The sequence below is a fragment of the Linepithema humile genome, chromosome 7, assembly GCF_040581485.1.
Source record: "Linepithema humile isolate Giens D197 chromosome 7, Lhum_UNIL_v1.0, whole genome shotgun sequence".
Lineage (NCBI taxonomy): Eukaryota > Metazoa > Arthropoda > Insecta > Hymenoptera > Formicidae > Linepithema > Linepithema humile.
Window position 1 is genome coordinate 17,031,587 of NC_090134.1, and position 14,708 is coordinate 17,046,294.

The 14,708-nt window shown below is 38.1% G+C and overlaps 1 protein-coding gene across 6 annotated transcripts in view; it reads left to right on the forward strand.

Moving 5' to 3' along the window:
• Synd (protein kinase C and casein kinase substrate in neurons protein Synd) overlaps nucleotides 1-14,708 on the forward strand; it is a 49,434-nt gene that overhangs the window by 24,124 nt on the left and 10,602 nt on the right. Inside the window, exon 1 of one of the 6 annotated variants that reach the window (XM_067359355.1) lies at nucleotides 885-1,140. The exons of the other annotated variants lie outside the window; for them this stretch is intronic. The gene's annotated coding sequence lies outside the window, so the exon portion shown is untranslated. Of the gene's footprint in view, nucleotides 1-884; nucleotides 1,141-14,708 lie in introns of those variants that run through there. 6 annotated transcript variants of the gene reach the window in all.

The following is a 14,708-nucleotide window of genomic DNA, read 5'->3' on the forward strand; positions in this document are numbered from 1 at the left end:
CAGCCTTGACCGGAGTCGTATATGCGTCTTCAATGGCCGCACAGAGGCATAATTAGCACTATATGTAAATCAGCTTTTGCGACGAGTGTATCCTTACGTAAGTCTCATCTTCGTTTTACTATATCGACCTTCAGCAACAATCGAGAAAGCTTATTGATTTAACATTCTTATTTTTTTTTTCTGTTTTTTTTTTATGTGTACGCCAGACATTATTAACATAAAAACTTGTCGACTTTGGAATAACTCCGTATAATCGATTACTAATGACTTTTAAGTATGACAAAAGCAACATAATTCATATAAAAAAATATGTCAGAGAAACTATTTCTATCGCTTCGCAATTTTAATTAACGCACAATTGATTCTTTTCAAATAATTTATTTACTTTAATTAATATTCTGACTTGTTAATAATATCGAGTTAATTAATATATTGTCACTAGTGTTTACATAAATCCATTTACATCTATAGATAATTAGCACTTGGAATAATCACGTTTGCATAATGATGTCAAGTCGCGTAATTTGTTCATTTTGCATCGCTTGAATTTGGGTAGAAATTATCGTGTAATTTGTCACTTCCTTTCGCAGAAAAAAAAATTATTTAGAATACAATGCAAAGTAATAGAAACTTGGAACTAGCTGCGCACAGATGGATTGTAAAAAAATACGTAACAATGGGAAGAATTTATTCAGGCTTAAATTACGGTGGAAAAATTACGACGGGGTAATTTGATTACCCCCGTTGGTGTTGCGAGGCTTAACGGGGTTCCTCGTCGGAGGAGAGCGCGCTACCTGTTACACTGGCGTGTCGCGTAATAACAGGTATTCTTTCTCACGATCATTCAGCTGTGCGAGAGCTGCGAGCGCATCGCCCGCAACGCGCGAGCCTTCTTCTACGTCAGTCCATGTCCGACCATCGTGTCGCGTGGATCGCGCACACGTCCGACGTGCAGCACCGTCCGCGTTATTTATAAATCCGTACGGAACGTGGTGGCATCCTGGGTTTTCCCTCCCAGTCGCTTTTATCGAAGCAGTGCGTGTCGCTTCGGACGTGTCACCGTGGTTGTGCGCGTGTCAGTGAAATCGGGAAAGCATTCCGTTTGTGACGAGCTGCATCGCTCAACCATGCGCCGCGAAGGTAGGAAATTGCGCTCTGTCAGTCGGATCCGTTCGGTTCGAGCGTTAGGTTCAAGCGTATTTAGCGAAGCTTGCGGCTAAAGCTTGCCGCGCCAACTCATAAAATCTGAGAAACCGATAGTACGTACGCCGCCGTGTGAGCCTTTGATTTTGGCCCTGATTTGGCATCCGCTCCGATCCGAGCGGAAGTAACGAAGTTCGGATTTCTCGCATCTGTTCGGAGTTAATCTCGATCCCGACGCCGGCTGCGTCTGTTTCACCGAAGTTTCAGCGGAAGATCTTGACTTTGAACTTTAGAATTGCCGATCAGTAATTGGTCTCGACTAGATCTATGCTTCTTCCAAATTTAATTGGTGTTTTGTTGCTCGAAATTAGCTGCGAAGCGGTGCGAACTCGACGATATTCAATGTGGATGGAAAATTCCGAGCGTAAAAAGAGAGACTCGCAGAACACAATCGATGTAAAAAGTATGCGTTAAGTGCAACTCATTAACGCGCGTCGCAGCTTAAGAGGGCTGGTCTGGAGGGCTTTAAGCGCATTACTTAACAGCTTCCGCAAGGTCGCATAACATTTGCGTTACTCATCAGGTCATTCTTGAAATAGCGATGGGGAATGGCGATAGTCGTGAGCAACTCTTTATATTTGGTCGTGCGCGTATCACTTTTCACCATTTGCGTATTGTCAACAATTAAATGGAAAGCCATTATTATTGTATGCGTATGAGTATATCAGTTATTTTTAGCTAGCTAATTTTTCAAGACCGCGCACCTTCATTCGCATTAAGTTTCCATATAGATAGAAGTGCGGTGTACACGAACATTAAATTGGCTGACCTTAAGAAACATTAAACACGGAGTTCTCGTGCATGCATCTATCAGTGCGAGTCAGTCACGGACACGCATCGCTGCGGGCGACATCCTGTAGACCTGTGTGCGTCGCTCCTATGCGATGCGTATGGATTTGTTTTTGTAACACGTTTGATAATTCTGCACTTGGGTGCAAGAGAATCACGTCATAATGAAGTTTGAAAACAAAGCTCGGTTGCCAAAGTATGTTAATGCCAGGAATTAAGAAATCGAAAAATGCTAAGTCAGCTGATCTTGTTTAAACGCTTTGTTTGAACACACACGATCACGCATATCTAAAAATCAAGCTTTAATTAAAAGCTCAGAAACTTAAGGAAAATATGCAGGATTGTATTAATGATTGCTTTTCATCATAATTGAAAGGATTGATTAAAATAAAATGCGTGCAAGTATTTCGATATGCCGATGTTTAAATTATTTTTAAAATATCGGAAACTAGCAGAGATGAATAGAGAATATATTTCTATTTCGTGTTCTTATGCGTACAATGAAATGCCTACGAATGCAACGAAAAGCCCTCTAATTAGTGCATTTCAGGAAGCGTAAAATCTTCAAGGGTCGCTATACATGTCGCTGCATTCCTTTTTTTTTCTACGGCGAAACCGCGCGCATCTTTGAAACACGGCGTAATATACAAAGAGCTGCTGGACCGTGTTCCTCCTCATACGTACATGTGTTAACGATGCGCTTCGGTGCGCGCGTTCACGCACATAATCACGCTCGAAAGACCTCGCCCTTTTCTCCCCCGGCGAGATCCCTTTCGCAGGTACCTGCTGCCCAACCTGTCCATGCTTATTTATCGTGCACAACAAACGCTATTTAGGAGCTAACGGTTACCTTCGTAGCATCCAGACAGAGCCTCGACCATTTTTGCGCTCTAAAAAAACTCGAAATTTTCGCACACGATTGATAATGCAATCTCCCAGGAATTTTATTGCAATCTTGATAAATAGTGCACTCTGTATTTTAAAAATCACAGAAATCTTCTCCCACGAACTGTTACATCGTGCGCACATTTTAGGAAACACTTTCATAGATTACTCATCGCGAGAAGGTATTTTTAGCACAAATTGGGTCGCACGATTTAATCGATGTCACGTTACATCCCGTACTTGGTCATTATTAACCTTGGCTCGCCTCGTTCAGAAACTAATTCGATCAAGGCTCGTGGAATTGCATTAGCGAGGGTCCGAATATGCTTATCGCATGGGGGGAGTATAATCAACAACGTCCACGCACGGGGAACTATAACAAGGATCTTTCTCTGTAGTCGGCCGGTAGCGAGAGAAAAATCATACAACGAAATAATTTAATAATTAACTTTCATTACGCTTAATTATTGCACTGATTCTCATTAAGCGCGCGTATTCATAATCGCGGGTCTTTCTCGTCGACACGAGAGAGTCTTACTTATTATTTAATTACTTAATTAACATTTTGAATGGGAATTTTCAGCATCAGATAGTTAATATAATGTGCTATATATATATATATATAATTTTTTCTATTACTAATACGAGATTGTTATAAAATATTTAATCTTTTTCTTCCTTTCCCCTTTGATGGGGACAATTTTATCGCGTTGCATCAACGAGCTATCCAAATGATATAATCTGGTAATGACGGCTAGAGAGAGAGAGAGACTATCAGTCTGTCACGATTCGATGGGAACAAACGCTGAAATTTGTCGGCCTCTTTACGCTCCACATATTTCAAAATCCTTTCTTCTGTCATCCTACTTGCGGCTCTCATCCATTTTCCCGTCTTTCGCGCCAGAGTTCTTGACACTTCGCACGAGGCGAGGTATCGTGCGAAGAAAAATATAAGACACTTAGCGCGCGGAAGATATTACGCGCCTCGTGTGAAACTTATACTTCGCCAAATATTACTTAATAATTTAAGTGACAAATTAACGTTTCGAGTCTACGGTGGAATTGATATTTATCGATTAAACTTTCTATCGCATTAAACAAATCGCGTTAATTGAATTAAATTATTGATTTGCAAAAACTATGACTTTATTATAATACATTATTATACGGAATATAAAATTCTGTAGCATATCGCGAAGAAAATATAACTTCACAACTTTGCGATCGTAGATATCGCAGTAGTAATCATTCTTTTGGAGTTTTTCGCAGAAGGGCGAACCTGATAAAGCACGACATGGAATATAATATGCTAAAATTCTAACCGGAACGCTGATACGATAGCTTCTCCCGATCATATAGCGGCGAGATTGTGTATCGAGCGAGATATAAGAAGTAGGTAGTTTCATCCAATCGATAAGAGAGTCCTTTTTCGCAACAGTATCTTTTGTATTCGTCTCTCTCGTAAAATTCATCTCTCCCACTGAAAAGAATCGTGCCATTGTGCCGCGTCTTCCTGCCATTTTCTATGCATGCATCACTGCTTTTGTTTAACGTATGCTCCGTCGAACTTTTAAAAAGCTAAACTATTTTAAAGTAGTCGACATGTAATATACTGCATGCTGTTTTGAATTTTTTTTTAATCTTAAATTATACGTGCAAAGAATGTAATTATGTTAATAGCGATAATCGATGATTAAATTAGCAGGATAAATTAATTTAAATCTCTCTGTTTAACTTACATAGCGTAGCATTAATGTGATTCTCAATTTCCAACATTTCTAAAGTTATCTAAATTTATTTATAAATTTTTGATAAATTATTTTCCATTTTGTTCCAACTTGTTTCCAACTTTTAGTCAAAGTTTGGTGAAACGCAGAAATGCGATACTTCGTGAAAATACTTACACGATATTCCCGATAAGCGTTTGAATCTCGGCTTTGCAAGGTTGATCCCGGATTCGAGACTTTCATCCCCCTCGAGATGAATAATCTTAGCCTGAAGGAGCCTTTAAGGATCGTACAGGTGGATTAACAGTCCTCACTTCAAGGCCAATGGGAGCAGCTTCGGCTAATTGCACCTTCGGGATCATCCTGCATGAATTTCTGCACTCTAACAACCGCAAATAGTGGTTCCAGCATCTCAGCTAATAAAAGACCAGCTACCCTGACGCTCGTTAAAGTGCGAACTATAACATAACGGTTATCTGCAAGGGCTGCACCGTCTTCTTCGTAATACTCTTGAGAAACGCTGCGGGCCTTACAAGCTGCATAAGCGTAAAATTGGTCGCTTTCAATTGAGCCGTTTACGTAATTTTATCATTTTTAACGGTATCGATTCTTTATCAATTATATAAAAATTATGATCAAATTCTTGAAATTTACACAATTTCCGTGGATTTTTAACTTTTTTCAGAAATTTTTTACGTAGTCTCAAGAATTCTATCGAAAAGTACTATGACTCAAATCGATTCTGGCTGAAATAGAAAAGCTGTTATTAACTGTATTACGAAAACGTGGTATTGACATTCCATATTTTTGGATCAAGAATTTCAGAAAACTTTGGGAAAGAGCCAAAATTATATATATAATTCTGAAAATGGTGGCTGATTTCATAAACACCAGGCTAATTGTGTGCGGAACACAGCGCGATTGAACGTTGATCAAAAGACGCATTGTAAACATCGTCCTCGCCGACGGCGGCGCCGATGGAAATCGATCATTTATTTTACGTAACGACAGACGACGATGGCGTGCAAGCCTTCGACGGATGCAAATCTATCGCCGGCCATCGGCGTGCGGAATTGTGAACTCCGGTGAGGACGTGGAGGTTACTGACATGGCCCTCCTTTGTCCGTAACCCGTCCGTAATGAGCACCGTAATTTATCTATAATTTATTCGTTGTTACATTCCCTTTGACAGTCGTAACGCACTACGTTGCTGGGTACATAACTGCAGTCTCGCCGCGTTACGCGTTACCGGTACGTCTTGTTAAACCGGCTGGGACAGATAATCAGGTCTGATAACAGTAAAATACAGGTGACCGATAGTGTGCAAGAAAATTCACGCCGAAGAATGCTGATAAATGCATTAGAAAGCTCGGTAAAAGGCTAAAGTGTGAAGTTCACGCTTTTTCATGGCCGCTTGTTCGTAAACGATCTGAGATTAATCAACCTATCTCATCGCCGCATATATATCCCACGGATATGTACGGCAGCAATTAGGAATGATAAATCTTGTAGATTTATCATAGCTGCGAACACGAATATTTTCATGCGATTTACATAGTCAATTAATAAAATTAATTCTTGAATTTGTAACAAGTCTGAATTTTTTAGAACAAAACTATTCATTCAAAATATTGAGAGTAATGAAAAATATTTATGAAGAACTTTTGTCGAAATGAAATGTAAGCTGAAAAGCTGCAAACGGGGATAAAATATCACGTGCACATACAATATTGCATAAGAAATATTTTTAGAATAAGAAAATAAATTTGGATTTATCCGAGAAAAATTTGAACGCGTTGCATGAAGCGTATAATCGAAAAACTATTTTCCTGCGCAGCCGGCGTCTTCGCTCGTCCATAAACGTCACTGTGTGTGCAATATAAAAGAGTATGCGCTTGAAATACACGGTATTCATATTTCTTCAGAGTTTTTTTAGTGAAGAGAATACCTTCGTCCATTTATCGCGATGCGACCGCAACTTTGTCGACCATCACGGCCCGCATTTCAATTACGAAAATTATCATCAGACAGACGCACGCGAAGGATTCCGTGCTTGTTCTGCTTCGTGAAATTTTTGAGTCTTCTGAGCATTGGCGACGTGCCAGGAAATTTTTAATCTTCCCCTATTCGCGTCCACGATCGATCGCGAATAGTTCGAACAATGCAACATCGCAACACTTCGCGGAAAGGCGCTTAAAATATCTGCAAACAAAACCAACGTATTTGTAGCACATCTACAAAGTAGGCGATTAACAAATTAATAATGAAAAATATAGTAAAGAAGACTGACAGAATATGCCAATAATACTGTTAAAATTCTCTTAATTCACAGAATATCGATTGTCCAAACAGTTTGCAGGAAAATATTTTTTCAAAATGGGCTTTTTTTCTAAATATTGATTGTACAAAAATATGTATTGACAATGATACAGCGCGTGGGAGGGAAATTGTTTGTGACACTTGCACGAGTTTACGTCTACTGAAGTGCGAGATGACGCCAGCGTTTCAGTTAATTCAACGACAAAGTATCGGAACGAGGCATGACCTACTTTTGAAACTAGATTTTCAGGTTCAAAATCAAAATAGCGAACGCAAATCTATATGTCTAGCGGTTACTACTGCTAAAGATATAATATATAATCGATAAAATCGAAGTAGACGTTAGTGATAATTAAAATCCACTCTGCTGAAGATAATCAGGATAATTTTCTTGACATAAACATATGTTAAGTCAGTTTCTACACTTGCATCTTTCTTGCTTTATAACTGAAAAGTTATTGATACTTTAACGTTGAAAATAATGATTGTCGTTTAAAAAAAGAATGTTCCTTAACGTGTGTCATTAAAATATATGGGAGTGGCAGCTGTCAATAATAATATAACGAGTATAATGAACAAAAATATTAGTTGTCGGGATAATATAGTAATATAAGTTTAATACGTGCAAAAGAGGCCAACGATTATTTCGTTATTTGCATCGATCGCTAGCTCGATTTGTAAATGATTCTGCAAAAAACGGTTCACGAACATTAACAACTCCGAATTCACATCGATCCATATATTATTCTTTTCGCTCAACCGAAGTCAGTAATGGACGGACAATTTAAAGTGTTTGTTGTTTGCCTCGTGTAAACAGATCATCGACTGTTCGTGTCCTGTCAAATTTTCTCGAATAATACAAATGAGACAAACATATGATACATATTCTATCACATTGTAATATTATATTTCTACATATAACATATATATGAGAAAAGTCGGAAATTCAATTGAGATATCGATCTTCCTCATTGATATCGCATCTTTTAAACCGAGTTTGTTTACTGAATTATATGTGAACGTAATGCCGCGTGAATAATCGTGAGCTCTTGCCACTAACAGGGCTTGCATTAACCCAGATTTCAGAACATAAATTCGCGGAGGTGTAATTGTAAACAGTAACTGCGCCACAGCTGGTTAGGTATCGTTGACCAAGCTGTCGTCACTCTGCAAACGGCAGCCCATCGTCGTCATGATTCACTGTCGTACGCAGACGTCCTGCGTTGCCCACAAACCACGTCACAGGCCGGATCATTATCTTCGCATGGCGCGCCGTAATTGTTCCGCGTTCGATTATCGGAAAATGTAATATCGGGCGCGCGCTCGTCGACGGAGCAAAACTGTTTAATTCGCCATCTGGGTGTAATGGCCAACCGATCACGTGGAGCTTAATTTTTCGCGATCTGTGAAGTTAGCACGACATTCTATTAATATAAAAAAAAACAATTACAGTTCCAATAGCACTTTTCATAGTTCTACAGTTCAAATTACGGAACTTTTTTTTATTTTTATAAGGAACTGTAGAATTATGAAAAATGCTACTGGAACTGTAATTGTTTTTTTAATAGAATGTCGTGCTAACTTCACAGATCCAATTTTTCAGACATAAATTTTGAAATCGTGTAGTTTCAACGGGTTTTCAAATGAAAATATTCAATTTCTTATTTTGTTATAACGACTACAATTTTCTATTTAACTAGAATTAAACTTCTTAATTGCTGGAATTAAAAATAAACTAAATACATTACGTGACTATGAATGAACGTTTTATTTGACGCTTTCAGAAGGACTTAAAAACATAGATTATACTCAATTTGCCACGATAATAATACAGTACCACAACAATTTTATGCTACAACGTTAATTTTAGAGGATTGAAACGAATGACTAAGCACAAACCAGTGTTCAGCGCTTTACGATGGTTTGATTGTGCAAACACAGGACATTTGGAGGCTTAAATAAATCGAATGAGTCTGTCGGAACGGGACGAAAAACATAGAATATCTTCATCCGCGACGTTCAACGCGCGAATAATGACTTTCTAACAGCAGTTATCTCTGTCTCTCTGTTTAACGTCAATTTGCAGTGCTATTTCTAGACAAACGACTAGTCGTAAGAGGCGCTAATCATCGGCTTATGATGTTTGATCACGCGAACGTCCAAATACTCTCCGGATGAATCGGCACGTTGTATAACATTTTATGCTCAGAGCAAAAACTTATAAAATAAAATGGAGAACGTCTTCATTCGTGACTGTTGACTGCGTTCGGTTCAAAGACACCATCGTGGCTGCAGGAAGAGCTGCAGAAAACACGCAGGTCACACGGAATATATGTGTACACTGCGAGCAGCGCGTATCGAAAACGTGAATCGTGGTCGGAGCTTCATTTCTCTACACAATCGTGTCTCTTTTCAAAGCACCCTAAACTGCCAGCTAGGCCGGAGAACCAGTCGGGGGCTTTGCACTAGAAACCAGTTCACGGTGAGACTCGCGCTTCTCACAGCTTGCAAGCCGGCCAGCCGGTTCGCAAGTCGTTAAAAACGATATTCTTATTTAAAATGAAACGAGTTTTAGGAGCGAAAAATATTTTCCGCATATCGTTAATGTCTAGTAAACTGTAATTTATGTAACAAACTTTATGACACTTTAATATACATTTTTAACACTCAAATATTTAATATAATTATAATAATAGATTTTGATAATAATACATTTATCAATATATGTACACACATAATTTAATTTAGATAATCGCTGATTTTCTTCATAAATTACTTTATAATTTACTTCCTTTTTAGCACAGAAATTATTTTTGACGTAGAACAGAATAATAATTTTTTTTTTTTTATGCGATGAGATTCTTTGGAGAAATCTCTGTGATACTTGTAAGAATAATGAGATCCTTGATAAAGCAAATGCAGCATTTGACAGAAATGGGTCATAGATTAGATATAACAAAAACGATATACAAAGACTCATCCCCGAAGAAACTTCGCGCTCATAAATACCCTGTCTATATTCTTCCGGTACAATCCGCCGTAAACGACGTTTTCCTTGCCTAACGTGGCGCGACGTTGCTTTTAAGACCGTCTATACTTCCTTAACTGCCATCTCCTCGGCATTGTCCTCAAAGCGTACCGTGGTACGAATTCCCATCCTGAGATCTCTATTGGCCTCTCGACTTCTGAACGAGAATATGAGAACGAAATGAATACAGCAATTTTAATCTTCTTGCATAAACACGAAATATCTTTTTTTTTTCTAACCGTAATCACATTGTCATTTTTTAATTAATGAATAACGCAAAAGTGATGCAGGAAATATTAATTATTTGAAAGCACAATTAAAAAATTTGATTACTTTTTTCGAAATTAATTTTGTATATTACAAAATTAAATTTCACATAAATAAATCGGTAAAATTCAAAGAAAATAATATTTTCCGTGTTATTTTTTTCTTGTAGATATAAATTCTATTATCGATGATTTTGAAATCTATAAATACTCGAAGAACTCTCAGTCAAAACAATAAACGCCACGCAATGACTCAAGTGTGACGGCATCAGAGAATATGTCATTCGCTCGAATGCATCGATGATCTGACTCTCGTACATGGCGTAAGAATATCATTAGTGTCATTACAATGCGTCCGCGGCAGTTATTTATAATCCCATGCTGGCATCCTATAATTACGTCAGATCAATAATAATCGATTGCGACGACCGCACACAAACACACACATGTGAATATTTAATCTTTAAATGATATCTGAAACTCAAACGTCGCGCACATCGATATTCAATCAATAATCTACAACTTGGCGAAGTTTATCACTTGCTATTAATGTATCACCGACATATCAAAGCATTGGGTCGAATGCAAATTGAAGATGTATGAAACTCTTGGCTTTCAGCCAATTCGTACGTCACGATTCAGATCAAGCATGATAAGTGATCCTCAAAATAACCTTTGTTTAATATTGTCTCCAATTTCGCAGATATGCAATAGCACACGCTAGTATATGTAAAAAATTCAGATTTACAATAGAATTACATAAGAATATAATATTCTTCGTAAATATATTTAAAAATAGAAGTTGCGTTTTAACGCTAACTCATTCAATTATCAAACTTCTACTGCATTTTGCGGTGGCAATAGTGGGTCAACGAAGCGCGTAATGAACGATACGAAAGACGCAACATTCATTAAAATTGTCGCAATGAGATTCTACTACATGTCGTCCTACTTCTGAACTAGAACGGCTGAAAATTTAATTAATGACATTACACACGCGTAAGATAATTAATTCGGATTTTTCGGATAAACGTGTCTGCCGCAATGGCGCTCTTGCTGCGGACTATATGCGGTCATTTAAATCACGATGCCGGCGATCACCGCGAAGCCGCAACGTAACCGTTCATTGATATCGCTTATATAGATTCCGTTGTTATTTATGTAACGATAAATAAAGAAGGTGGTATAAATAATTTTATATAAAACCTTGCTTGGTATCGTGCTATTTAAAGACCACATTGTGAAGAGCGTTCACATTCTCTTTACGCGATCACGGTTAGTCACCTTTATTTATGTACAATGCACCCTTTATCTTATCAATGTTTTCCTCATACTCGGTCATCAGGCGCATTTTAATCAAGGCAGAGATGAATGCATGATGTCATTTGCAAACGGAGCGTTAAAAAAATTCAATGACCGCACAAAGTTCAATCGCTGGACGAGCAGATAATTACATTTCCGTGGAATATTCGATTGGCAATTTACGAAGGAAGATTTAACTTTGACATTTTCTATATAAATAAATGTTCTTTTTTACAATTTTTTAATATTTAAATATTTTCTAAAATATATTATTGAAATTGCATCATATAAAAATTAACTTGTTGCATTTTTAATTTACAGTGGAAAACACATTTATAACAAAAGTTAAAAATGTAGCGAATATTTTCGATATCCACTTTTGCGAGTACTGCATGATACATTGTGCAATTCCGCACCCTCGCGCTGATGCATATACGAGAGCAACGCGACTTCGAATGAAGGTAAACGCACACGTGCACGCTCGAAAAGATACTCGGCAAGGTATTATAGCGCACACGATGCACCAGACATCCTTGCAGGCGATAATGGTGACATAACAAAACGAAGGCGCGATAGTAATGATTCAGCATGCGATACCGGTCATATTTCTCTTTTGCACACGTCATCAGCGTGAAATCGGGTCGCTACCGAATGTATTTTACCATCATTCATCAAACAATTCTTGTTGACAATTCTTGTTAACTCGCAGGAAAAGCTGCGAGACTTAACGCAAACCTAATTGCGTAATTGTCGCAAAACTAATTAAGCACCGCAAAATACCGATACAATCCGTATCTTAATTATTGCTAAAAAATTCTGGATTTTTTATGTGCGAGAATTTTATTTAAAGGAATTTTTTCTGATATGTTAATGAATGAAAGTATATAATTGCACGCTGATGTACAGTTGCAATTATCAAAAGTTTATATTAGTTTGGGCAATGTGGCACAATCTGGAAAAAAATTCTAAATTAATGCTTGATTTATGACTGCGGTGACCCGACCTTGCCATTTACAAAAATGCGAGCGACACGTTTTACGGTATCTGCGTACACGGCATTTTCCAGCAACAGTGCGGCACGCTTTTGAAATGTCAGTTGCATACATTTTATCGCAATGTCGCACGCCGTAAACCACTTCCAACATGTTTATCTTTTTACGAAAGCTGTTATGTCGAAAATCAGCAAGCACGACTATTTGGGAATTATTCGCATCTCTCTCGACGATTAAATATCGATGATACCAATATTTATGATTTATCAATGTGCGCGATTTAGTCAAATTTAATGTTTAATGTAATAATCTGCAATACATAAATTATAAGTAACAAGTATTTCATTTTACGCGACATCACACTGCCATTAGCATATTTTTTTCATTGGCGATAATATCTCCAATTACATGTTTACAAAATTCAACCTCTTTAACTCTAACATATTTAATTCTCTAGCACACTTTTAAGGCATTGTAATCGCAACTGAAAAAACATTACATGAACCGCGACTTCAGTCTCGCACTAGCACACACGCGATACTTGCGTCGATCTCACGCTGATTTAAATGCTGCGGTTTTGCACGGAGAAGAGCGTAATCGACTAATCGTTCACGCTCGTGGCGCCTTCGAGATCGCTCGGTCCGGCTTGCGGAGCAGCATTCCACGATCCAGAGCGACCGTGCCCATTTCTATCGTGCCTGGAGCGTAAGAAAGGGCTCACTCACCGAAGAAAAGGTTCTACAGCGCGTTTCGTTGCGCGAGACTTGGAAAGCAGCAATTCTTTATTCCACCTGTCCGACACAGGTTCGAAAATCGGACTCCGCTGGAAGCTTTAACGTGACCTTCCGAGCCGGTCGATCGTTCCTTGGGCTGGCCTGGCGGCATTCCTCAGCCCACGCCTCCTTATTCGCCTTCGTCACCTTGAAGATCTTCCTCTTTCCCTCCTTGTCTACAACTTTACGACGGTTAGCCTAGTCTTTATAGCTTCCAAATTATTTAGATTTTGCTGTATCAATTCATGAAATACTACGCACTAACGCTAAAAAATGTTATATTTTTAATGTATTTATATATTTTAATGGATAAAAGATAAAAGGAGCGAAAAGTTTAGGCTATTATTAGTTTACCGTTTTAATTACAAGTCTTTTGACTTAAAATTTATCTTGAATATTAATTTGAAATATTTAGCTTTTTAATTCACTCTCAACTATAGTATTTATAGGTAGATAATATAGTTGAGGGAAAGTATATCCGATATACTTTATGTCTTATGCCTCCAAGACACATATATGTAATTCTTTGTGCGTTATTACGGAGGTATTCTATAATTTATCATTTCTACAAGCATTTGCATTAAAACCTATGCAAATTAGTGTGGGGAGCCGCAAAACCCTCGTCCACTATCTCTTGCGCAGTGTGAATAATTCTCCGCTCCACATTTCTATACTCACTAGATCAAAGCACTGCAGGGTAAATGATTTCCAGGAAACAGCAATTTATCATCCGGTCTAATAATTTAATTTACTTAGCAGCTAGCTACAACATTAATCACCAAACTCAGGAACTATAACTAAAGAAATACAGAAATATGCAAATTAATAAGTGTAATTGTTGAAGGACGCAATTGATAAATTGCGAGGACTTGATCTCAGTATTTTTTACGAGCATGGATTTAATTATCGATTAAAGAATAAAAACAGACTTCTGTCACATTCTGTAGCTCTCGAACGTAGGCACAAGGAGATCCGCTGTAAACGAGTGTCATGATCGTACAATTAACTTTCGCGAGATCGATACGTTCCATTAATGCAAGAGTAGCAATTAACTCTTGATAGCTGATTTACGCAAGTCGATCGATTTGTTTCTCTTACGCTCTCGCGTGAAGCACGAGAGAACGAGCTCGAGAACCGAGGAAACAACGGGATTTCAGTTTTTTTCTGCTTTTCTCCAGTTTCTCAAGTGCCTTGTAATCCACGGAACAGCGGATCTCGTGTCCCTAGATTTCATTCTCATCGGCTTTCACCGGAGACTTCGACTGAGCAAGGACGTTTCTTGACGCACAACCCACGAATACTCCCATATTCACGGACGACTATTGTCTCGTTTCCACACGCAGCTATTTGCTTCTTTTTCAAGTCATTTGCATATGATCTGATATGCGGCATTGTGCGTATTTTTTCGACGAGGATAGTTAACA